A 25,998-nucleotide genomic window follows, 5' to 3' on the forward strand; every position below is an offset into this window, starting at 1 on the left:
CAAGTTGTATGTGTATATTAAACCTTGATATTTTTGTTTATAACTTTATGTCTTACACTTGCACTGAAGTGCAGAGCAAATTCTGGTCAATACAATCGAACTACTTACCATCTTTTATGGTAAATTTGCCGTGATTTTTGTCAGTTGATCATAAAACCGGTAAGTTTTTAAATTTAAAAAAGAAACTTTAGAATAGTAAAATACTTTCATGTGGGTGTCTTTGAATTATTCAACAGTACATATATACATTTACATCAATTAAATGATTACGGTACATGATATTTGACTCACAGTGCCAACATAATTCTAGATACATGGTTCTGAAGTAAATTAAATTTAATTAATTTTCTAATGTTTAATTAATATTTAGAAATGCAACTAGCAATTATACGGTTACATGGAAGAGTGAAAACAAGTTATTTGTCTTTGTTCCTTCTTGCGTAAAGTCCAGCGAGGGTCTAGGAGATAATTGATAATGCAAGGTGAAGCAAGACAATGAGCCCTAATAAAGAGGTAATTAAATGCTTTGCCTTATAAATTGAATGACAATGGATTTGTTTTATAAAAGTTTTAGTTAGAAAGAATTTATGTTCTGATTTTCTGATCTTACTGTGTCGCAAATTTTTACTGTGACACATAAAATTTGAATCATTACTGTGTCGGGGAAAAATTTTACTGCGTCTGGGCCGACACATTAAAACAGCTCATGTATATATATATATATATATATATATATATATATATATATATATATATATATATATATATATATATATATATATATATATATATATATATATATATATATATATATATATAATGTACAAAACCCATAATATAGATTCTGTTTCCATGGAAACGGTGATGGGGACATACATAATTTTTACATTTCAAAGAACAGAAATAAGAATTTAAGAAAGATTTAGCATAAAATATTATAATTCATGCAACTTTAATTATTTTACTGTGATAATTTAAAAAAATAAATCATTTTTTCTATCAAAAATAATGAAATTGGTTTAACGTCAAATAGCATGAATTTGGCGTCCTTTGCTTAAAAAACGGGAGGGGCAATATATATTTTTTAATCATATTAAATGATGAAGCTATTCTTCCCAGAAAAATTGATGTATGACATATGCACAATTTAAAAAAAAAATAGAATTTGGAGAGGGTCGCAAAACTTACCTTAAATCCTCGATGTTTTTGTATACTTTATAATAATTGTAGTACGTGTAATAACGACAGGGCAAAGTTTTTTTATATATATAGATAAAATGGCCCTGACTAAAGAGCTATAAATCAAGTCTCATCAAATGTCAAATTAAAAGTGAAGACGTTAGTATTTCATTATTTTACTATATCGAAGATTCTTCTAAGGGCCATTGTATTGGAAGGTAAGCTTTATGAAACTGATGTATTCTTGAATTACTTTTACACTGGTGTAATGAACCCATTAACAAAAAAGTTTAAGTATAACCTTCTTTAAAGAAAAAGATGGAGGGGCGAATCCTTTTCATTTTTTTAAATTAATCCTAGCTTAATATACTGACCATTTTGAAAAAAAATATTTGTAAGGAGAATACCTTAATTCAAGGGTCTTTTTTATGAACTGATGAGGACATTTTCAAGATCATAGATACTACAGTATGTAATCGCCATGAATCCAATAAATATTTTAGAATTAAAAGGAAATGAGAAATGTTTATCTTTGAGGTTCATACAGGTCCATTTCAAATAGTTAGTTAACCTTTGTATTTCCTTCGTTGATGCTTTTTTAAGTGGTGTTATTTATCTACGTACTTTAACGTGTTCTGGGTCCGATGATTAAGATCAGTCTGGAGGATGTATACAAATGATTTACAAAATTTATTACAAAGGTTTATATAAAACAACGAGTCAATGTATACATACACCTAAGAGTTATCTTTCCTTTTATCAAGATTTCGGACAGGGCTCTGTCCGGGGTATATATCTCAGGGATGTGTCCTATGCCGTGACAAGAGACAGCTGTGTCCCTCGATCTGACACAGCCAGATACTAGGAAAAATACACCGCTCGTAGAAATATACAGTAAATACACCACTGTGCTCGGAGCTAGTAAAACAACACAACACTGGGTAGTTGTATTAAACAATATAATTCTTTTTGCGTGAACCCCGAGGTCCATGCAGAAAATATATAAGCGGGGTTAAACCGGATGCCATGGGCTTACGTCAGGTATGTGTGCGCCGGAATGTTTTTGACGGTTCTCCCCTAAGACAACTTGCCTTTAGCATATGTTTAGGACATTTCGCCATCTTCGAGTTAGAACTTATCAATCGTTAGCAAACCTCTTTTAAAATCTGTACACGTCGGAGATACTCAAACAGTAGAAAGTCAACTAAGAACTGCATAAATAATTATCCATAAATGATATAAGACGAGGCTTTTAAGTTTCATATTCTGTTGAATAAAATACATAAACCAGGAAACAAAATGTATATACATAATCATAAATATGCATGTAGTGGATTTATTACAAAGTTGCTCATGCCTTAAATAGTTTTAATTTCTTTTAAATATAAAATTATATATTACATAGAACTTATAATTGATATAGTTAACCGCACTATTTTCAAAAATGAATGGTACTGTAGTCGATCTGTGCTGCAGGTGTATCTTTCAATTGATAGACTGAATCTCCTGTACAAATCCCAAACAAGTCCCAGGCTTAAAGGTTACCAAAGAAAGCCCGTTTATTTTATTTTGTTATTATTATTTTTTTTTTTTACAAATAAACTACAGACCTATCAGGGAAAGAATTTAACATTAATTTTTGCTATTTAACTACTATCACTCATTGTAGAAAATGTTATCGATGGGTTAACCTGTGTCACCCTTCAGAGTAACTAATGAACTCCTCCAAAGATGCATTGACGGCCGTTGTAAAACTTACGTACCTAAGAAAAGTGCGAAATTTCTGTAAAGAAACTGTTGCGGCTGCGGAGCATCACATTTTCTTCGTTATAGAATAGAATTCGACATTTAACACTTAGTATATTTTAATACTAGTATACAGACATTTTTAGAATAAACTTCATTCTTGTTATTTTTTTATCTACAAAAATATACATGTATTTTGATTCAATGATTATACACTTTGAAAGATAGGACAAATTTTATCGGCATCAGTTTTCTACATCCAGCTGGCGCTCGGAGGACGCATTTTCAGTTGAACGGGGAATCGAGGATCTGACATAAACAAGGATTAGATATGGGTTACCCATTATCCAAGATATTCAACTTTTAAAATGTTTAAGTTACTCGAATTTTCATCCCTAAGGGGAAAAAACTGCACTTGTTATGAAACTGGTGTATAATTGTCATGTATAAAGCAAATACTGTCACCAGTCTAAGCGTCACTAGCAAACAATGCACACACCTGTTCTTGCAAGACAAAATAGCCTAGTTCTACACACGTGCGATGAAACTGTCAATCGCATCTTCTCATACCTTTCCGGTGAGCTCGGTAAACACGTTGTTTTGCCGAGAAGTTACGATTGCAGGTGTTTTACGATTCCTTTATTTAAAAAGAGGGGGAAACACACACAATTAATGATTAACATTCTTTCTCAGAAGAAAGTGTAAGACAATTAACTAACAATAATCTGACATGAAAGCAATATAATTGGTGAAAAGATTTATCATTATCAATCGAAGAATGACTTAAAATATTTTTTGTGAAAAAGACTAAAGAGGCAGCTGGTGTAGGAATATGAATACTTTTTTATTTGCATTTCTGGGGAAAACGTGATTTTCTTAAAATCATTTTACGTTAATTTTTTTTCTTTCACTTATTACATACACATGTACATGTACACATCATTATTCTAAACATTTATGGTAATGTATCTGCTCATCATGAATGGGACTATATTTTTTCAGAAAAATTGCGTTAAGGTTTCCTGACTTTAGTATTTATATCTTGAATAGTTAGTATGTACTGATCGAATATATTAAAAAGGTTATCCGGCGTTTCTTGAGAAGGGTACGACCGTAAATGAACTTAGATTGAATACTGAATACCCCATTCCCCGGTCCTACAGATCTGAAATCATATATAATCTTTAAAAGAAGTGTCTTCTCTTTCAAGGAGAACAACACTGGTAAAAACTGGACAATATTATAAAATCTGAACACCAGCAAAACAGTTTACATATGTGGGATATTTGTGATAAAAGGATGTCCCCATTTAAAGGTCAAGGCTACATACAGTAAAAACAATAGATACCTTGATCAGTACGTGCTTCTTTCTTTCGCTATTTTAGTCTAGCGATTAGACCATAAAATTAAGTTATAATTAAAAATTTACATGTTTCAAGATGGAAGAAATCTTTTTTGTAAAACGTTTTTAATTAAAACCAAGAACTTCTTTTAAATCTCTGTTAGAATCACAGACCTATGGTCCACGTATTGCAGTCCTTTTTAAAGGACAGCAACTTGTTATTAATTCTAACCACCGTACCTACTCTCACGACAGCCAAACACAGAAAGACTTTCCTACCTCAGATGCGCTCTTTTTAAGAGCTAGCGACATCCGGACTAGCCTAGGCTTCCATTATATCTCTAATAATAAAACCCATTAATAATTGAAACCCGAACCCGCTCGTCACATCACTATCTATTTGTCAGAAAGGTAAACAACTCAAGTGAGCGTTAATGGCGCTTGGACTTCTTGTTAATCTAATTTTTTTTTTATTTCTTAAGGTCGAGATACGGTAAATGAAATGGGTCTAGATATTTTTCAAATTTCGAAATATATAGCTCTCTAGAATAATGTGTATACGGGCATAATTTTTTAAGTAAATACAAATAAAAAAAACCTGTTTAATCATGTCTTTTTCAATGAAAGCTGAAGAGCTAAGCTCTATTATAGAAGTTTGTTTCCTATCAGACAGTTGAAATAAATGAGGTTGCTTACAGTCTCTCAGAAAATTGTAAATTACATGTATATCTGTTGAATTTTTCTCTTATTTGACATTACAAAATTGTTTCTATTAGTCTCTAAGGAATAGATTCTTCTCATATTAATTGTACATAAAAATTGAATAAATTTTCACACAATCAAGAAGACAATATCACTAATGGTGGTACGTGTATCATTATAGTGAAAATTCTTATTTTAATAGAATGGTCACGTCAAGGTCATAATGTTTTTCCTCTACATTTAGAAATATTTCTTATTCATCTTTCTTTATACAATATAATGATAATGGTGACACTTTCAAACTAAGATAAAATCTTTAACAAAAATAGACATTGCTCAACCCGACTTTTGTCTAATTTTCTTAGAATTTTCAGGAATATTTATATTTCTGTTTATCTTATTCGGAAATTCTTATTCTAACATCACCTGCTTTTGGTGGTGCCACAAAAAAAAAAAAAAAAAAAAAAAAAAAATGATGGGGAAAAATCAACACCACTTGTTTTATTGTTCTTCTGCGTTTTTTTCTTGCAGGGAAATTTTGACCTATGCATCGCGATTACGGCTCATGACATTTGATCAGGATTTTAGGGTTTCATCCGAAAGATCCGTTACTTGAAATTCTTGTACTGGACATTCTTTACCTATGTTTATAGTCTAAGGCTTCACACAAAGCCGGGAACAAGAATCGAACCCTGGACCCCCCGATCACTACACTACCTTACCACTTACTGGATAATTTTAAAAGTATTCAATGCGCGTGTTTGTTAAGGAAGCATACAAATCATTTTCCGGGAAATTTAGACTTTTTAAAGAAAATTAAGATTGATAATTTATCAAAGTCGCCGATAAAACGTAACTATTATAAACTATTACATAAAGACGCGGAGTGTCTGACGCCAAGTAGTAGTGCACTACCACGACGTCATCACGTGACTGTTTTAATAGCAAACTATTCCTTAATAAAAAATCTAACAGAACAACACTACCCCGGGGTTTAATAATTTCTTTGAGTAAATAATATAGCTGAAAAACATCTCTCATGCCTAAAAAGTGCTGCTAGAAACCCACTGTCCGATCGGGAAAATAATTATTCCACATATTCGCACGAAACCTTACCCGATGTTTTGCATTATATACATATAACACGAGATATTTATTCAAACTATGTTTACCTCACGATTCTAGCAGCACTTTCCAAGCTTTCGATATGTACAAATCTTATGTTTTTAAGTATCCAGCTTAGTGTTGTTCTTTTGCATCATTATTGTCACGAATGACAGAGGAAAGGCCGACTAGGATACGTAAATAGCTGACTGTCTTCAATAGAAGATATAATCTATGAAAATAAATTAGCATACCTGTGTAACAAACTTTAAACTACACATGAATCACACACAATATTCACGGAATTTGCTTCTAAACCCCCTATTACGTATCTTTTTACATGCCTTCTCGTTGTACAACATGATCAATTCTCAGGTTACTTATTGAACAGTTCTGACGTCATTGGTCGAGATTTTAATTCAAGTGACAGATACAGCGTAACAAAATAAAAACATTTTTTTGTCAATATTTGCAAGACTCTATTCATTTTCAGGAGTTAAATCATAACTCTAAATAACAATATTAAGAAGACTTGTGTTCTAAACTTGACGTCATGTCGTCTTGTATGACGTCATACTGTATCACCGATTTAGTCAAGTCAGATTATCTTAGTGCTTCCTTAACACACCTGCGTGGATATTCAATAGGTAGAGGGTGAAATCTGAATGGCTTGAAACAAGTAAGTTTTGAAGAGAAAATAGGTAGGTTAAAACAGTTCGACCTGAGCTTACTATCGAATTATACACGTTTTTTCTCCTGTAACTAAAGTCGAGTTTTGTCTTTTATTTTGCTATTGCTTCATATTGCAACATTTTGTAGTCATATTTTCTTTAATTATAGATCCAGAAAAATCACTTTAGATTTCAATAAACTTTCTTAACATATCAGTCCTTAGGAATAATATGAAATAATATTCAATTAAACTTTAAAGAACTTAAAGCATTTTCTATCCACAATGGAGGGGCCAGATTTATCATATTCTTGCTTGTTGATCCACCACAATTCAGTAGACTTTCAATTACCTTTCAGTTTACTGAATTGCAGAGTTTCATACCCAGGAAAAAAGGTTGGAACATGGCTTCCGAGCACCAAAATTGCTCGCTGCCAATTGCAATGATCTGGCCGTCTGGTAGCTCGTAACTCTTCTCCAGCAAGGCAGATGATGCAGTTGTCGCCATTTCCTGTGTCTCAGCTGTTGTTGTAAAAGAATAACCTTCATACGATAATCAGTGAGATCACGTCCAGCAAGGTCCAATCTCGTGATGGCATGAGGAAGGGCGTAACTCTCAAAATTGGATACTGTGTGAATGACACCCTCTCCAGAGTTGTACTACAGATACGTGCAAAGAGAGAACAACATGAATAGCTAGGTACATGGCGGAAGAATTGAAGGTTTCGAACATAATCTGTGTCATCTTTTCTCTATTGGCCTTTGGGTTGAGTGGGGTCTCGGTTTGTAGGACGGGATATTCCACTGGGGCCATCCGGAGCTCATTGTAGAAGATATCAGGGTTCGACACTTGTTAAAATTTGGTCTCGCCATTTGGGCAACCTTGATACTGATTTCAGGTTGCCCGAATGAATTTCAGGTCGCCCGAACAAAATATCAAAAGTCAAAACAAAAATGTGCAATTGTTTAAAATTTGTTAAGATAACAGAAGTTGTGCTATTATAAAATGTAGACCAGACATTTTTGGAATATCAAAAGCTGTCTTCCAGTATTTTATCAAAAAAGAAAACAAGCATCAAATATTAATAAGCAGAATCAGAATGCTAATTAGGCTTTAAAAAAATATGTTTGTTTCATGTATAATATTCCCAATAAATCAAGGGTTGGTAGGATGGGATTTTATTTAATTATTTTTTTTTTTGCTAATATATATACAATCTCACCTCACATATTGACACAAAATAAAGTTTCTAGTTTAAAACATTCATTTTCACTCACCAAAAAGGCCTAAATAAATGGGGTCAAACATCCCTGGACTGAATTAACCAGAAGTGAGGTTTATAGTGGACACCCAACATGGCTGTCTAGCAGCAGAAAACGAACATCAGAAAGTTGTGGGGGAAATGCTAGATGTTACACTAATTATCATTACTCTTTATATTTATGGTGATTGTTGACTAGGTTTACATATTTTATATCTCAAATAAAACTTAATTTAATACTTTTGGTAAAAATTACATCAGCTGATTGATCAAACACAGATTTGGCAGAAAGAAAAATCCACATGGCTGCTAATTGAATGGGTCGGTCGGGTTACAGGAAACAATGTTTTCAAGGCCTTATAAAGTTTATTTTAAAATATTAAATATTATTCTTGAATATTCCCAACTCGTGCCAGGTCGTCATTTGGGCGAGCCAGACTGAAAATTAGGTCGTCAAAAATCAATCAGGGGTGGAAATGACGAGGTGACGAGCGTGAATGTCGAACCCTGAGGTATGGTGCCAGATCTTTTCGACATTGTCCCAGTTGGTGCCAATATCATGTTTGATGTGATGGAATACTGAAGGGTAAGAATACCTCTCTTTCTTGGAGTCTTGTCTCCTTCATAGGTGTCATTCTGGACCATGCCAACCATTATACCATAAAAAGATTGAAAATCCTTGGAGGCTGGACTTCAAACTTCTGAAAGTTTTAGGAAGGAAGGTTTTTATTGTATGCTTTAGGATAACATAAAATGTTCAAAGGTTTTTAAATTAAAATGGAATTGTTATGTCTTCTGAGGATGGATTTTTTTTTAATTTTACACAATGAAGTTCAGTATTACAACCGTAATACATGTATAGCTTCGAAATTCCTTTAAGCATTTGCGCAAAGACTTGAAGGTTGCTAAAATGTGTTCAAGGTAGAGTGAAGAAAATATTTTCAAAACCTTTATTTCAGAGTCTGCGTAAAGGTACTTAATGCCAAAACTTGTATAAGCCAAGCATATTTAAGCTACCCTATGACAAATTTTAAGCGATCCTAAAATCTTTAATGCATTTTTAATAGCGTTGATACAATTTTCATTTTGATATTAATTTTGATTTATCAGCTAGAAAAAAAAATCTCAGCGTGCCATTTTACAGAAAATTGGATATATGAGACGGGGATGTTTGTAAGAGGCACCCTCGAAGTTATTTGAAAATCAATTACCAAAGTATGGTAAAATTTTAGATAATCCAAGTATTAGAAACATACAGATACATCACATTTTGGAAATGAATGTATAAATCTGTGCCTGCAGCTTTTTCTCAAACGTAAAACTTTTGTTTTCTTTGAAATCCTTAACTATGGTATAAGACTTTGAGTTAAAAGATGTTGATAATGAACATAGGATTGGTTTGGCTACAAAGCCATGTAATATTCTATTTTGCAATGATCAAAAGAAGTCATGAATTATGTTTACGACTACTAATCTTTGTGTATTTTTGAATTAATTACATTTTATTGTTATATCCACTCTTTTTTTTGCACGTTTGATACGCCATACAGGCAAGTTTGGCAATGACACTTTGGTCTATGCACTAAGAACACGAAGGTTGCAATGCTGAGGACTTTTGCTACTTGTACCATTGGCAAAAAAAAATAGAAAGAGGACGATCCACGGAGACGAAGTATTGGTAAATCTTTTTGGAAGTTCTTCGTGTATAATTTTAAACATATATACTATATCAATAAGCCTGGCTCAATGATGAAAGAAGACGATCTGTAAACCAAAGTATGCTATCTTCTAAGTCACCTTTAAGACACTGTCTTGTCAATTAGATCCTTAAGCACTGAGAAATGACTTTATTCTCACACATGAATGTAACTTAAAGGGTTCCTAAAGATGACTTACAGACAATATTTAATAAATTGTTAATTACCTGTGCATCAGATTTAATTCAAGGCTAGTGTGAAAGAAAGTGTTGCTTCTTGTGAAATAATGATAAAACATATTTTAAATGAATATTTATATGTACAATCGTACATATGTACTTTCTAATATTTTTGAACCGTCATGGTAGCTTAGTCGTTAGAGCACTCGCTCCGTGATCGAAAGGTTGTGAGTTCGCATCTCGGCCGCGACTGACCCGCAGGAGGATAAAACGTACGCTCAACTAGGACCTCGGGTCACCCGCAAATAGTTCGTCATTTTGCGTAGTAATAAAACATTATATGAACTCTTCAGGCATTAAAGGCACAAAAGTAAATTCATCTGTATCAATATGGTGACCTCGGGTCACCCTATATTTTGATTGAACTTTATTTAAAAAAACAGTTTTCTCTGTCTTACTGCAATACAATTATATTAATAACTTTATATAGATCTTTCTAATAGATAAACAGAGACGTGAAGTTATGGTTTTAAACATTAAAACATGACAACAAGTTGATGTCATAATTAAGGCTCGGTGTCGGACGCCCCCCCCCCCCTTTCACAAATGTTTCATTGGTTAACTTTATCAAACAATACATGTATTATTATCAGCAGTTTGAGAACCAATGTCTTTGTTACTGTGTTAAAAATTACACACAGGGAAATTGAGACTTTTTCTTCATTCGTTCAGTCATAGACCTAAAGTGTTCAATTTAGGTCAATGGTTCAGTATTATCATCAGTCATCTACGATACTTAACTCTGCTTAACTAAAAGACAACGAAAAAAAAATAATGGCAAAAAGAATGAAAATATTTCTTTCACTCTATAATTTATCCTATCTTCGTGTATAATTTTAAACATATATACTATATCAATAAGCCTGGCTCAATGATGAAAGAAGACGATCTGTAAACCAAAGTATGCTATCTTCTAAGTCACCTTTAAGACACTGTCTTGTCAATTAGATCCTTAAGCACTGAGAAATGACTTTATTCTCACACATGAATGTAACTTAAAGGGTTCCTAAAGATGACTTACAGACAATATTTAATAAATTGTTAATTACCTGTGCATCAGATTTAATTCAAGGCTAGTGTGAAAGAAAGTGTTGCTTCTTGTGAAATAATGATAAAACATATTTTAAATGAATATTTATATGTACAATCGTACATATGTACTTTCTAATATTTTTGAACCGTCATGGTAGCTTAGTCGTTAGAGCACTCGCTCCGTGATCGAAAGGTTGTGAGTTCGCATCTCGGCCGCGACTGACCCGCAGGAGGATAAAACGTACGCTCAACTAGGACCTCGGGTCACCCGCAAATAGTTCGTCATTTTGCGTAGTAATAAAACATTATATGAACTCTTCAGGCATTAAAGGCACAAAAGTAAATTCATCTGTATCAATATGGTGACCTCGGGTCACCCTATATTTTGATTGAACTTTATTTAAAAAAACAGTTTTCTCTGTCTTACTGCAATACAATTATATTAATAACTTTATATAGATCTTTCTAATAGATAAACAGAGACGTGAAGTTATGGTTTTAAACATTAAAACATGACAACAAGTTGATGTCATAATTAAGGCTCGGTGTCGGACGCCCCCCCCCCCCCTTTCACAAATGTTTCATTGGTTAACTTTATCAAACAATACATGTATTATTATCAGCAGTTTGAGAACCAATGTCTTTGTTACTGTGTTAAAAATTACACACAGGGAAATTGAGACTTTTTCTTCATTCGTTCAGTCATAGACCTAAAGTGTTCAATTTAGGTCAATGGTTCAGTATTATCATCAGTCATCTACGATACTTAACTCTGCTTAACTAAAAGACAACGAAAAAAAAATAATGGCAAAAAGAATGAAAATATTTCTTTCACTCTATAATTTATCCTATCTTACATCTGTTCCTATTGAAAAAGGAAAAAGGAAAATCCACAGACTTTGAGAACTTTAAATGAGAATAAAATTAAGTCCAAATTTAGTTTTAATATCCTGAATTTGTTTTCAAATTAACTGATTTTCAACTACAAATTCAAATAAAAAGGTTGAGATACCAAACAGAGATTGATCTCAAAAATCCTATTAACACAGGAATTTAAAAACAGAGTATAAAACATAGATTCCTAATTCCTGAGATAGGATCAGATGCATGGGAGGGATCATCCCTGGTCACATCAAATATATTGTCACAAGCCTGCTTTGAGCAATATCTTGCACATGGAATGATAAAATAATGTGTCATATCAATGCGGAGACCGAAAGTCATCAGGTATTGTATATCAATAAGGAGACAAGAGTGTGCAAAACAGTCACCAGATACCACCAATGTGGAGACTAGTGGTAAACTAATGTTTCAAATCAAAACGGAGACTAGAGGTCACCTTATATTGTACATCAATAGGGAGACCAGAGGTCACCTTCTATTGCACATCAAAACGGAGACCAGAGGCCACCTTATATTGTACATCAATAGGGAGACCAGTGGACACCTTATTTTGTACATAATTAGGGAGACCAGAGATCACCTAATATTGTATATTGTACATGAATAGGGAGACCAGAGATTACTTTATATTAAACATCTTGTTTCCCTATTAATGTACTTTATAAGTTGATCTCTGGTCTCCATAATGATATCTCCCAGTTGATGCAATACGGAAGAGCATGTTCTACGTATGAACAATTTTTAAAACGAGGTAAGTTATTGACAAAGAAGTTGATGAAGCAAGAACATCAGTAGTCTCGTTTAAAGTTATCATTTCGTAAGTTCTATGGTCGATACAATGACCTTGTTGGCAATTAAGTCAAATGCTGACTGACTTTTTTCAAACTGATTGTTAGCCCATTATTCACACACTGAGTTGTCCACGGATTTTTCCGGTTTTTCCGGAACATGATAAGGAGCACACGGCGGGTGTGACCGGTCGGCATGGGATGCTCACTCCTCCATGGCATCTGATCCCACCTCTGATATTTAGGAGGTCCGTGTTTGCTCCTATTTTGTAATGTTTAATGGACTTTTGAGCTCGAATACTGTTCGTTATCTCCACATATTTCATAATCTTTTTTTTGTGTTATGATATAAAAGAACTGTTGCAATCTTTGTTTATGTAAGATATGAGAAATTATGGAGTGAAAGAAGTAATTTTTTCTTCACATGATTAAATTTTCAGAAGCTTATTTCCATAATTATTGCCTTTATTTTGTTTTTGAGTTGTCTTTTAGTTAAACAGAGTCTAGTATCGTAGATGCCTGATCTCTGCATCCATATAAACTTTTTGTGATATCTGGTCTCCCTAGAACACTGTAATGTACAATATATGGAGACCTCTGGTCTCCGTATTCATATACAACTTTACGTGACCTCTGCATCGTCTCCCTAATTATGTTTTATATAAGAAGACCTCTGGTCTTGGCATTTATATAAACTATATGTGACCTCTGGTCTCTCTAATGATCAACATGAGGTAACCTTTGGTCTCCACAATGAAGAACAACATAAGCCTACTGATATACAACATAAGGTGACCTCTGGTCTCCCTATTGATGTAAAATAGAAGATGTCCTCTGGTTTCCATATTGATGTACAATATAAGGTGTCCTCTGGTCTCCCAACTAATGATGATATAAGGGGACCTTTGGTCTCCCTATTGATGTACAATATAAGTGATCTCTGGTTTCCCTATTGATGTACAATATAAGGTGTCTTCTGGTCTCCCTACTGATGTAGGATAAATGGGGACCTCTGGTCTCCCTAATGATGTACAATATAAGGTATCCTCTGGTTTCCCTAGAGATGTAGGATATAAGAGGATCTCTGGTCTCCCTACTGATGTAAGATACAAACTTAAGGGACCTTTGGTGTTCCTATTGATGTACAATATAAGGTGACCTCTGCTCTCCCTATTGATGTACAAAATAAGTTACCTTTGGTCTCCCTAATTATGTACAATATACAGTGTCCTCTGGTCTCCCTATTGATGTACAATATAAGGTGACCTCTGGTCCCCCTAATTATGTACAATATAAGGTGTCCTCTGGTCTCCCTATCGATGTACAAAATAAGTTACCTCTGGTCTCCCTAATTCTTTACAATATAAAGTGTCCTCTGGTCTCCGTATTTATGTACAATATAAGGTGACCTCTAGTCTCCCTTTTGATGTACAAAATAAGTGACCTCTTGTCTCCCTATTGATGTACAATATAAGGTGACCTCTGGTCTCCCTATTGATGTACAATATAAGGGGACCCCTGGCCACCCTAATGAAGTACACCATATGCGGACCTCTGGTCTCCGTATTCATATTATACACAGCCTTATGTGACCAGTGGTCTGCAAATGATGAACAAGATAGGGTGTCCTCTGGTCTTCATATTCATACACAACTTTATGTGACCTCTGGTCTCTTGAATTATGTACAACATAAGATGCGATCTGGTCTCCGTATTTATAAACAATTTTATATGAAATATGGTCACCCCAACGATTAATAAAATAAGGGGACCCCAGGTCTCCGTATTCATGTACAATATAATGTGACTTCTGGTCTCTCTATTAATGTACAATATAAGGTGACCTCTGGTCTCCCTATTGATGTTAAATATAAGGTATCCTTTGGTCTCCCTACTGATGTAGGATATAAGGGGATCTTTGGTCTCCCTATTTATGTACAATATAAGAGATCTCTGGTCTCCCTTCTGATGTACAATATAAGGTGTCGTCCTCTGGTCTCCCTATGGATGTAGGATATAAGGGGACCTCTGGTCTCCCTGTTGATGTAGGATATAGGGGACCTCTGGTCTCCTTATTGATGTAATATATAAAGTGTCCCCTGGTCTCCCTACAGATGTAGGATATAAGGGGACCTTTGGTCTCCCTGTTGATGTACAAATGATCCCTGGTTTCCCTATTAATGTACAATACAAGGTGTCCTCTGGTCTCCCTAAAGATGTAGGATATGAGGGGACCTCTGGTCTCCCTATTAATATTGGATATAAGGTGACCTCTGGTCCCCCTAATTATGTACAATATAAAGTGTCCTCTGGTCTCCCTATAGATGTAGGATATGAGGGGACCTCTGTTCTCTCTATAGATGTAGGATATAAGGGGACCTCTTGTCTTTCTTTTGATGTACAATACAATGTGATCTTTGGTCCTCCTAATGATGTACAATATAAGGGGACCTATGGTCTCCCTATTCATATAAACTTTATGTTTCCTCTGCTCCCCACATAAAAAAATATGGAAACATGAGTTTGTCTTATATTGTACATCAATAAGGATATCAGAGGTCAGACGAAGTGGTATATGAATCAGAAGACCAGAGGTAATCTTGTATTGTTCATTATTAGGAAAACATGAGGTCACTTGAAGTTATAAGAAGACAATTTAAAAAACGTGGCATGTGAAGAATTATTTTTCAGATTCACTCCAAACAAAAATTGAGACCCTGATTTTTTTTACAAGCAAACAATTTCACAATTTCTCCAAATTAATTCTCTAAATTTATGTAATTGGATGGGGGATGACATTAGACAACTTTTCCTTCATATACAGTATATGTATCCCACAAGCAATTGACAATGGGTCCATGTTTTTTAAGTTTATTATTTTGGAAAATATACTAGTATTTTTGATTCGTTTATGAATTTGATAAGTGTAAATTCCAGGGAAAGGGGAGGAGAACTTCAGCCTCCATCCTTGCAAGACTGGGCATACATCTACTCTGTAAGATTAATATTAACCAGAGGTTTACTAGAGTGTTAAACTGATAAGGTCGCCTATTGAGGTATGACATCAAAAGGGAGACCAAAGGACACCTAATATAATTTATTACCAAATAATTATTCCATTATCTTTAAGGATCAGTGAAGAGTCCGAGCGGGGTGGGTGGGGGGGGGGGGGGCAAGACCTACAATGTACCTCCTCCCTCTGCCTGTTAGATCTGCGAATGCAGAGACAGGAGGTCGCCTACCCTGATATATTAATAAGGAGATCAGAGGTTAGGTACTGTGTTAAATAGATACTGTTGCCTTACATGGAATAATAATATCATTAGGGAGACCACAGGTCACCCTACGTAATCCATTGCTGTATATCTTATGTTTCATAATATATTGCAGTCAATGTTGCTCCCCCTGTATCTTTTCTCATATCAGATGATTATTCCTTTGACAAAAATAGATTTTCTGTTTATTGTTTTACACTGTAAAGGCTTCACAGTAGTGCGATTTATTCTATTTTCACTTTACGGTTACAATGCACTACATTTTGTCGCGGAGTAAACAGGTTTGATAGTTTTGAACTGAGCCGGTGACCTAAGGTCCTAGTTGAGCGTACGTTTTATCCTTCTGCGACTGACCCAAGTCGATAAAAAAATAGGTAGCAACTGTTCCTTCGCCAAGGGTTCGGCACTTTGAAGTGAAAGTTGCGGGTCCTTCGGATGAGACCTTAAAACCGATGCCCCGTGTCAAGGCAGGCGTTGGCACGATAAAGATCCCTCACTGCTCAATGGCCCTGAGTGCCAGTAGAGGTCTAAATTTGAAGCCCTTCTCCGGTATTTGGTGATGTCTCTATATGAGTGAAAAATTCTTGAATGGGAAGTAAACCTACATACAATCAATCAATCAATCTAATATTTTTGAAACACTGAAAAGGTCATTGTTAGCATTTGAAATTAATAGGGTTTTATTTTCAAATATGTGAAGTGAATTAAAATTAAAGTAAGCCTCTATATACTAAGGAATATTTCGCACTCATTTTAACAATGAAAAACTAGATATTTTAAAATTGTAGCCAACAGAGAAGGAAGATTGAGATTGAAAACTTTAACAACAATGTGCCGATAAAATATAGCCTATATATTCAATGTGCCGATAAAATATAGCCTATTTATTCATTTCAGAAGATTACAGAGATCTTGGCCGTTTATTTTACCACAATACCTTAAATCACACGGGGTTTAGATTTCATCTTGTTGGCGATACTATCTGGTGATTTAACCACTGTCTAATAAATTTTTGAGTTTATTTTTTCATTTCATTATAACTGAAACTTGGTATTTGATGATTTCCATAGTCTTAATAGTTTTAACGGCATGAACAATCCATATAATACACAACATATATTTGGTGATATTTATGATGTTAATTATTTTATGCTAAATTGATGTTCGTACCTGAAGTCGAAGGCGTTCCACATTAGAGGGTAAAACAACTTTGAAGGCATCGTTGATGCCGGCGAATCAAGCCTTATACATCCCAGATCTATTGTCATTACTAAAGCTGCTATCTTTATCATCCATTTTAATTGCACTCCTGATTTTTTTTTAACATTTGGAATCAATTGTTGTGGTTAGCTAGGTACACAAAACAATCATTCAAGCAGAACAATTGCCTTAAACGACAGAAATCTTAAAGATAGGGAGCAAATGATATACCCCATTGATATGAGGCAAAAGAGGTTGTGTAAATGTAAGGCAAATTTATAATTAGCTGTGCAATGTAAGAAAGGATTAACAGGATAAACATTAAAAAAAAACATATGCATTGTATTTATTTTATTTAAAAAAGATTACATGTAAAGATTATATTATGTATGTAAATAATTCTTATATAAAATATTGAACTTTGGTCAAAAGTTAAAGTTACACGCATAAAGTTTTTCAGAGAAATAGAAAATAAATTTTGTGACTTAGAACTTCAACTTCTTAGGAATGATGTGTAAGAGCCATCATTTTTATTTACAATTTAATTTCTTTCATTGCATAAATACGTTTGAATATTATTATGTTTAGATTTGTTAAATAAAGTTTTAATATATTAAAGAAACAAAGTTAAAATATTTGTCAGATGAATTTCCCGAATCTGTTTCGGCTCTCTTTAGGTCATCTGACTCACTCAGGTGATCTGTTCGTATCTAATCTCGTCTGTAGTTTTGTGTTGTGCGATGTGCGTCGTGCGTAAATTTCGAACATAACAAATTACTGAACAAATTTGAAAAAAATATGGGATAAGGTGAACAAAAATCATCAAGGTCCCTGCCTTTCTGGGATGAAGGTTGGGGCCAAACTCATCAAGTAAGAGTAAGTCTTTAAAAATCTTTTCCCCCTCGCAACATCTCGCATGTAGTCAGTCAGAATAATTATAAGCCCTTGGCATTTTATCTAAATGTAGAAATACACGAACCCTAATTTGAGGGTTTCATTTTCATCTGGGTCTTGATAAATGAGATTTATGACACTACTTAATGCATTCTTTTAAACCTTTCTTCTATAATCCTTAAAAAATAAAAACAGGAATGGATAATTTCCAAAGTTGATTTTGATTCTTTTCTATAGTCACACTGGGAATATAATGCGTTCCTAGAGTGTTGTGAAGGTTTTTATTATTATTATTATTATTATTATTATTTTTAATGAACCAGCTCAGCTTTCATTTACATTTACAATCATCTAATCTTTAGTTTAATTTTATTCGTAACACTCCAATCTATAGCCGAGAAATGATTGCAAAACTTTAATTACATTGAACCTTCTACTATTGTATTTTTTCCAGAGCTGAACTCTCTAAAATAGCCTGGAACCACGTTTCATCACCTTCTTAAACATGAAATATAGGAAAATATATTTTTGATGTAGGTTTACAATTCAATAACACGAATCTAATGTTAAGTGCGCTTTCTTCCATAATTTTGTTTTTTTTATAATGAATTGAAAAATTATACTTATCTTAAGAAGCCAGCAGAATAAAGGTCAGACAATTTGTATTCAGACTTTTTGCATTTCCAGTGTTACCTTAACTCTCTATTCAAGACCCAGAGAGGGACTAGGATGATTTTACTCATTAAGCTGCCTGGGCTTCAGTGGAGTGAAAATTGCGTTGTAAGATAAGTAATATGACATACGATGAGAAGTGGATGGAAAATATCAGGAAAAGAATCTCTTTGATACTCAGGAGACCGTCAAAACAGGTGAGTTTCATGTTTTACATCGATGTCAGCACGTAAACAATGGTTTGTTTTGAGAATAATTTGAGTATAAATTTCTGGAGGTATTTTTAAAATACAAATATTTGGATGACTTGACACATACTGAATTAAAAAAATTGAAATAAATTATAAACGATCGTAAGAATATGTCAAAACTCAGATTACGTAATTGATAAAGAGTTTCAAATTACAACCTTCACCTGCATGTAGAGTCTTTCTTAATAATAGATTATGCAATTCCTACGAAAGTGGTTTGACAAAAACAAAATGTTGAATATATTCCATATAAAAATTCTTGATATTGTAATAAAAGACGTTTGTTATTCTAATGCGCAAAATGTATATATATTTTACACTTTATATTGGACACTCGTTTCGTTTTTTTAATATGCACATGTTTCTCTTAAAATATTTAAGAATATGAATTGAGTTTAAAATTTGCAAAGGTAGTTTATTCATTTTACACATTATGTGGATGGGATGAATAACGCACTTTTCAAGACAACGTTGACAAAACACAACTAGTTTTGGGAAGAATCTATCAATTTATATTTTAATATTTACGATGGGACTACAGTCTTCCATTTTTATTGATTATCTTTAGCAAAATCGGAAGTTGAAGCTTACATCAATATTGCCCAGGACGCAGCTATGTTGAGGCTGTCCAAAGCCTAATATCCAGTAGAAACATACTCTGATTTCGAGCTAGCTTTAGATTTTTAATTTGTAAACTGTCTATGTATATATGTATGGCAAATTTGCAAATAAAGTTTTATCAGGTATTATAATTAATCATATGTGATGTCACATGACAAATGATCTCTTTAGGGACACATATTTTTTTCCAGAACGTTGCACAAAATCGGCACAAATGATAAATAGAATTATCGTGAACGCTTTATTACATAAGGCAATTATTCTTATTCCAATATATATATATATATATATATATATATATATATATATACACACAAACGAGGGGTTATCAACTTGAAAATGTTCCTGTACTGAGGAGATAAAATTGATACTATATAGGCAGTGCTTACAAAATTTATAAGGTACATATATAAAACCAAAAAGTTCAAGTAGTGTTGCAAGTTTTAGCTTGATAATTTGCCAATTTATTGTTCAATACAAAAGACATTACATGATCACCCGGCGCTGTCGCCGTTTTGTTTTATGACGTTTGAGAACGTCATTGCTTCTCATTGTTCGGCCGATCCCTTTCAATACACTTTTCCTGACGAAATACCATTATGTTAAATACTCATTGAAACCCATTTTGTTTATATGATTTTAAAATTTTATGAACAGCTGATTTCAAAACACAATGTTATAAATAGGCCTATCGACCTTAAGATAAAAATCTTCAGTAGACTTTGGCAGCTTAATCCGTTCATTTGAGTTTTATTTCTACCGCACGCGGGGAGCGTTACTTTTCGACCTCACCGACTTTAGACACCGAGACCGCGAATCAATATCAAAATTTGTCTCTCCTCTCTTTGAGTCTTTTTCCCGTTTAAAATAGGTAATCTGCACTAATTTTGTCTCCGTTCGGTCCTTTCAACATTTCTAAACTCTATGTGTGTTTTTTTTAAATGGAACTAATAGATTGCGACAAAAAGACCCCAACACCACTTTCTATGCGTCATTTTTAGCCGCTCTCTGTTGAATTGTGATAAAATATCATAGAACTGTCAAAATAAGGTAGAATTGTAAATTTTATGGTACATTTATCTCACATCACTGTAGAGAATTAAATTGGTTATTGGACGACAAATGCTCATATCAGAGGATTTGTTTGTTTAAGATTCATTACAGAAATACGGGGTCTCGATTTTTAAGGTCTCATCCGAAAGACCCATGACTTTCACTTCTAATGCCGGGCGCTTGGCGAAGGAAACAGTGACTACCTATGTTTACCTATGTTTACGTCTCAGGTCTTGACGCGGCGCGGCGAACGAGAATCGAACCCGGGACTCCCGATCAAGAAGCGAACGCCAAAGTATTTGAAAATTAGTAGAACGGATATCAAATATTCTCGAATTATGGATATACATTGTATTTTTGTTTGTATCATGGTCAAAAAATGTTTTACCTTGCCTTGATTGTAATGTAATTGGGACCATTTCAGAAATGGACCAATTTTTTGTTTGTTTAACATACGTTAAAACTACCTACCTATCAAGCTATTGCTAAAATATATTTAGGAAGCTAATACATGTATAATACTTAGGGATGTCAACGAATTATCGACTATTCGAACATCAGTCGAATGGACCGACGATCGAATAATGAAACGACATTCGAATATTATTATAATTAAATAAATGAGTAATAACAAGATGGAATTCTCATCACAAAACTGAGAAAATGTCTTTCCTCAGAGACAACCGATAAGATAATTTTTCTAAACAAAAAAAGCGGTTGATTTTCCCTGTACGTATAGAAATACTGTTATGTACTTATAAGTGCTTCACTGATGCGAGAATTATTTGTCAGTAACGGTCTGTGTTGTTTTTGTAATAAATTACTAATATACTGGGCTTTGTTTGTAAGAATATTAAATGGACGTATACCATGTACCAATTATCTTTTGTTATCTTAAGATTGCTCAAATGCAAGGAACAAACCATAGCTGTGACATGTTTTGACACTTCTATAATTATTACAATTATTATTAAAACAATTCGCTTACATTTTAAACTGTTTAAGGACATTTTAATAGCCAGAGCAATGAATAATTGAATAAGCAGTATCTAACTGTTTAACAATTTTCATACGCACCTGACGTGTAAAAAGTGTGAGGTTAACCCCCCCCCCCCCCCCCCATTTATTTCAAAATAAGCTTTAAAAAATATCGGCTGTCATTTTTTTTTAATGCTTACTAAAATAAAAACTGACTGTATGACAGTACAGACCGATTACTGATTTCTGCTGAAATCATACATTTTGGAGAATAGGTTTCTAAATTTATTTCATATAATCATGCTATCCACGCGTTACGTTGTATTACTTTTGATAGTACTTTTAAATTATATATAAGTAAAAGGGTTTTTGAGTTATAAATACGTCATGTACCATTGAAGTTTGAAATTTTTTTTTCAGAAAATGTTCCGAATATTCGACTATCGTTCGAATAATGCAATCGAATAATCGACTAAGGAAAATAAATATTTTGACATCCCTAATAATACTTCTTGGTAATATTTAACTGACTCATAAAAATATGAAGAAGCAAGCTTCTGTAAATATCTTTGAGTGATTATACAAACATTGAATAAAAATTTTCAAGGAGAAAGACTTAATGCATTTCCCTTTTGTTGCAGTCATTTCTTAGACTCCATGGGCGTTGGAACCCGGAGGTGGGCATGCCCTAATAATTTTGCCGATGTAAACAAATACTATATAAAAAGACATTCGTTTCTTTTAGATTTTTGCCTGTTCACGAATATTTGGTGTTGATAGTACCCCTACCTCTCCCAAACTGAAAATGTATTGCTGTGCCCCCCCCCCCCCCCGAAAAAAACCTGAAAATGCTTCCTACGGGCCTGAACGCAGAAGTTAAATGACATGATACTGTATCATATGTGTAGATAAATCTGTTGAATCTATCAATAGAAAATGATCATATTTTCAAAATAATTTTTGTTTTAAGTTTGCTTAAAAAATTCTAAAACATAATTGTTAATAGAAATGCGAGAATGAGTATAAGCTCTTTCATATGCGTAATCCATCTTTGCAAAAGTCGCGAGATAATTTAGCACAAATAAACGTCATTATGTTCTCCAAACAAAGTTTGAGAACATATTGTTTTTACTTTCTATTTTCAAAATTTCTTCTCCGGTACTTTTTTGGCCACGAGTGTTCTTGAAAACTGCTCATCCAATTGAGATGAAATCTTCTTAAGATTAATAGGCATGTTGTGTAGATGTGCTGAACGAAGGTCATTTTGCGCGAACATGCATGCACGTGTGGGCGCGTGCAATGACTGAAATGACTGATATACTTGATATAGTCATAACTTTTATTATGTCGTCCCGAACGAAGTCGTGCGGCGTATTGCTATTGTACGCCAAAAAACTTTGTCCGAGGATGTTTTCGCAGATGGCTGGAACAATCTTCTTTAAACTTTCTACAAAAGGTGATTACTAGTTGTACTTGTGCAGTGAAAACTTTCAGTTTCAAAATGGCTATCGTTGCCATGGAAACGTACGAAAAATGAAGAATTTTGTCAGGGAGTGTACTCACTGATCCCTTGAACATTCATCATGAAACTTTACCGAAATGATGATCAGTAATTGTAGGAATTGTAGTTGTGCGATTCACATTCAAAATTTTCAAATTGCAAACCGTTGCCTCGGAAACAGAGGAAAAGTGAAAATTCTTTAACTTCGATTTTCTCAGTAGCTGCTCAAGCAATCATTTTGAAACTTTAAAGGATGATTCCTGGCATTAGATTTATATTGTTTAAAGTAACCTGGATTTGGCCGCACACAGTTACCATAGAAACAAAACGAAAAAAAGGTATTATGCTCATATATGTTCTCAGAGTCGACTCGGACAATCTTGATGAAAATTTGCAGAAAATATAATTAGAAACTCTAGATGTGCAGTCAATATTCAAATTTTTTGCAAATTCCTACCGTTGTAATGGAAACGGACAAAAAGAAAAAATTCCTTAATTTCTATTTTTCTCAATAAGTACGCAAGCAATCTTTTGGAAACTTTAAAGGTTTATTCCTTCTACTGTATCAAAGTGGTTTCCGCAAAAACATGGATTCCATTGCAGTAGGTCTATCTGTTCAGCCACCTGAACGAAGTCGTATTTTGGTTCACCTTATTTTGTACTCGAGTGTTCTCGTAGATTGCTTTCACAATCTTCATGAAACTTTACAGAAATAAAAATCACCAACCCTAGTTGTGCATCTAATATTTTATTTTTTCAAAGTTTGTCGCTGATGCCAGGTAAGGAACAAATGATTTAAGAAAAAACTCGATCAAGTGACCATGGTATGCTATCAGAAGTTTCTTTGAAAAAAAATCATTTTTGTACGTTTTCCTCCGACATTTGTGTTATTATAAGTTATTGACAAACAAGTTGATGAAACAAGAATATCAGCAATCTCGTTTAAAGTCATCATTTCGTAAGGTCGATACAATGACCTTGTCAGCAAAAACAATCTATCATTTAGTCAAATATTGACTGACTTTTTTCATACTTATTGTTAGGCTATTATTTACACACTGAATTTCGACGGATTTTTCTGTTATATCCCGATCAAGACAAGGAGCACACGGCGGGTGTGACCGGTCGGCAGGGGATGCTCACTCTTCCATGGCACCTGATCCCACCTCTGATGTTTTAGAGGTCCGTGTTTGCTCCTATTTTGTAGTGCTTATTGGACCTTTGAGCTCGAATACTGTTCGTTATCTCCACATATTTCATTGAATATATTTTTGTGAGATTTAAAGAGCTATAAGTTATCAACAGATTTAATACACATATTTGTGTGTTCTTAGTACGGATGTCCGAAAACGTTGTACATACGATTATTTCTTTTTTTTTTTTTTTTTTTTTTTTTTTTTTTTTTTTTATCAAACCATGTTAATAACGTTATGTTTATTATCTATATCGAAGTTGTCAAGTTACAGTAACTGTACTATGGTATTGCATATTTGTTATGAGTGCAGAATAAACCTCTTTGATGAAAAAAATGACTATTTGTTTATTTCTAACCTGTTAAACACTACAAATTATTCATTTTTATTTTCACTTATATTCGTCAGAACTGTTGATTTAGTGTGAGTTAACTGAGTTGACACGGAGTATTTTGTGTGATAAATAAACCTTCCGATGGAGGTAAAGTGAACAGAAAACCTTCTAGATGCCATTGCAAGAAGTTTATAGAAAAACATCCGGTTGTATAGCGTTAAGTTTTCTCTTTCTAAACGATTAATAAAATAAATTTAAGTTTACTTAAATTTTTTTATTGTTATCAATAAATGTCCTCCTTGAATGTTCAAGTCTGAAATATTGTATAGTGATGTATTATAATGGTCATTTTGTTTCGTGTCTTAGAAGAGTCAGAGATTGACCAATCAAATTCAAACAATTAAAATTCCGGCCACGCGGTGCGTCACTCTGCCTCTTCTCCCACCTACAGCCTTGGAGGACTGACTTTTTTTTTTCAAATTTGTTATTTATTTTATCAAGTATTTGGAGAGTAAAATTATTTATCATATCTTCAATGGGCAAAACTTCGGTTGTCATTCTTGATCATTCAATCGTGCGTCGTTTTCACGAACTCTTAAAACATGGTGATGACATTAGATATTCTGCAAATCTTGGTCTGGGAAAAACGCATTCCGTTTTGTACAGGGGTGTGGGTGGAAGGAAGGTTCGTGGTATAATATCTAAGGATATGGAGAGTGTATTTGCTTTAGGTCCCGAGGTAGTTGTTCTAATGATCGGGGAGAACGACATCGTTCCCAGTACAGATCCTACATCGTTGGCCGCGGAAATTGAAACTGTGGTATCGGTGATGCATCGCCGCTATAATGTTGCGAAATTAATTGTTTGCAAATTATTGCCAAGACTTAAGGTTAATTTTGCGTACAATGTTGTAGCAGACAGAGTGAATGCAATATTGATAGGTGCATTGCCATCATTGGGTTATTGTGTGTTTTGGGAACACGGAAATTATTTTGTTTCTCCCCGTGAAGGAGATTGTAGTCGGAAATTTGTACGGAGTTCATCTGAACAAACAAGGGAATGTATATTTATATAGGAGTATATTGAGAGCATTATTTTCAGCGAGAAAATAGATTTTCTAGAAAATGAAACAAGATTGTCACTTTTATCCTTTGTTCAAAATCATTTGGATATGGTACATGTAACAAGCTTAAATTTTGCAGTTTTTGTAAATTAATTATTTATTAAAAAAAAAAAGAAAAGAAAAGAAAGAAAGAAAAATTTAACTCTGCTTATCAGATATTGGCTTGCCAATCATTGCCTTTTTTTCATTTTAATTTCAACCTTTAAGTGACGTTTTTCTCCAATATTTTTTTGTTGGTT

The 25,998-nt window shown here is 33.7% G+C and overlaps 1 pseudogene; it reads right to left on the reverse strand.

Annotated features, from left to right (window-relative positions):
- Positions 1 to 7,098: 7,098 nt before the first annotated feature.
- On the reverse strand, positions 7,099 to 25,407 carry LOC133178625 (uncharacterized; annotated as a pseudogene).
- Between the last annotated feature and the right edge of the window lie 591 nt (positions 25,408 to 25,998).

The sequence above is a fragment of the Saccostrea echinata genome, unplaced genomic scaffold (assembly GCF_033153115.1).
Source record: "Saccostrea echinata isolate AGI-Se365-2 ecotype Australia unplaced genomic scaffold, CSIRO_AGI_Sech_v1 ptg000003l, whole genome shotgun sequence".
NCBI classification, from domain to species: domain Eukaryota; kingdom Metazoa; phylum Mollusca; class Bivalvia; order Ostreida; family Ostreidae; genus Saccostrea; species Saccostrea echinata.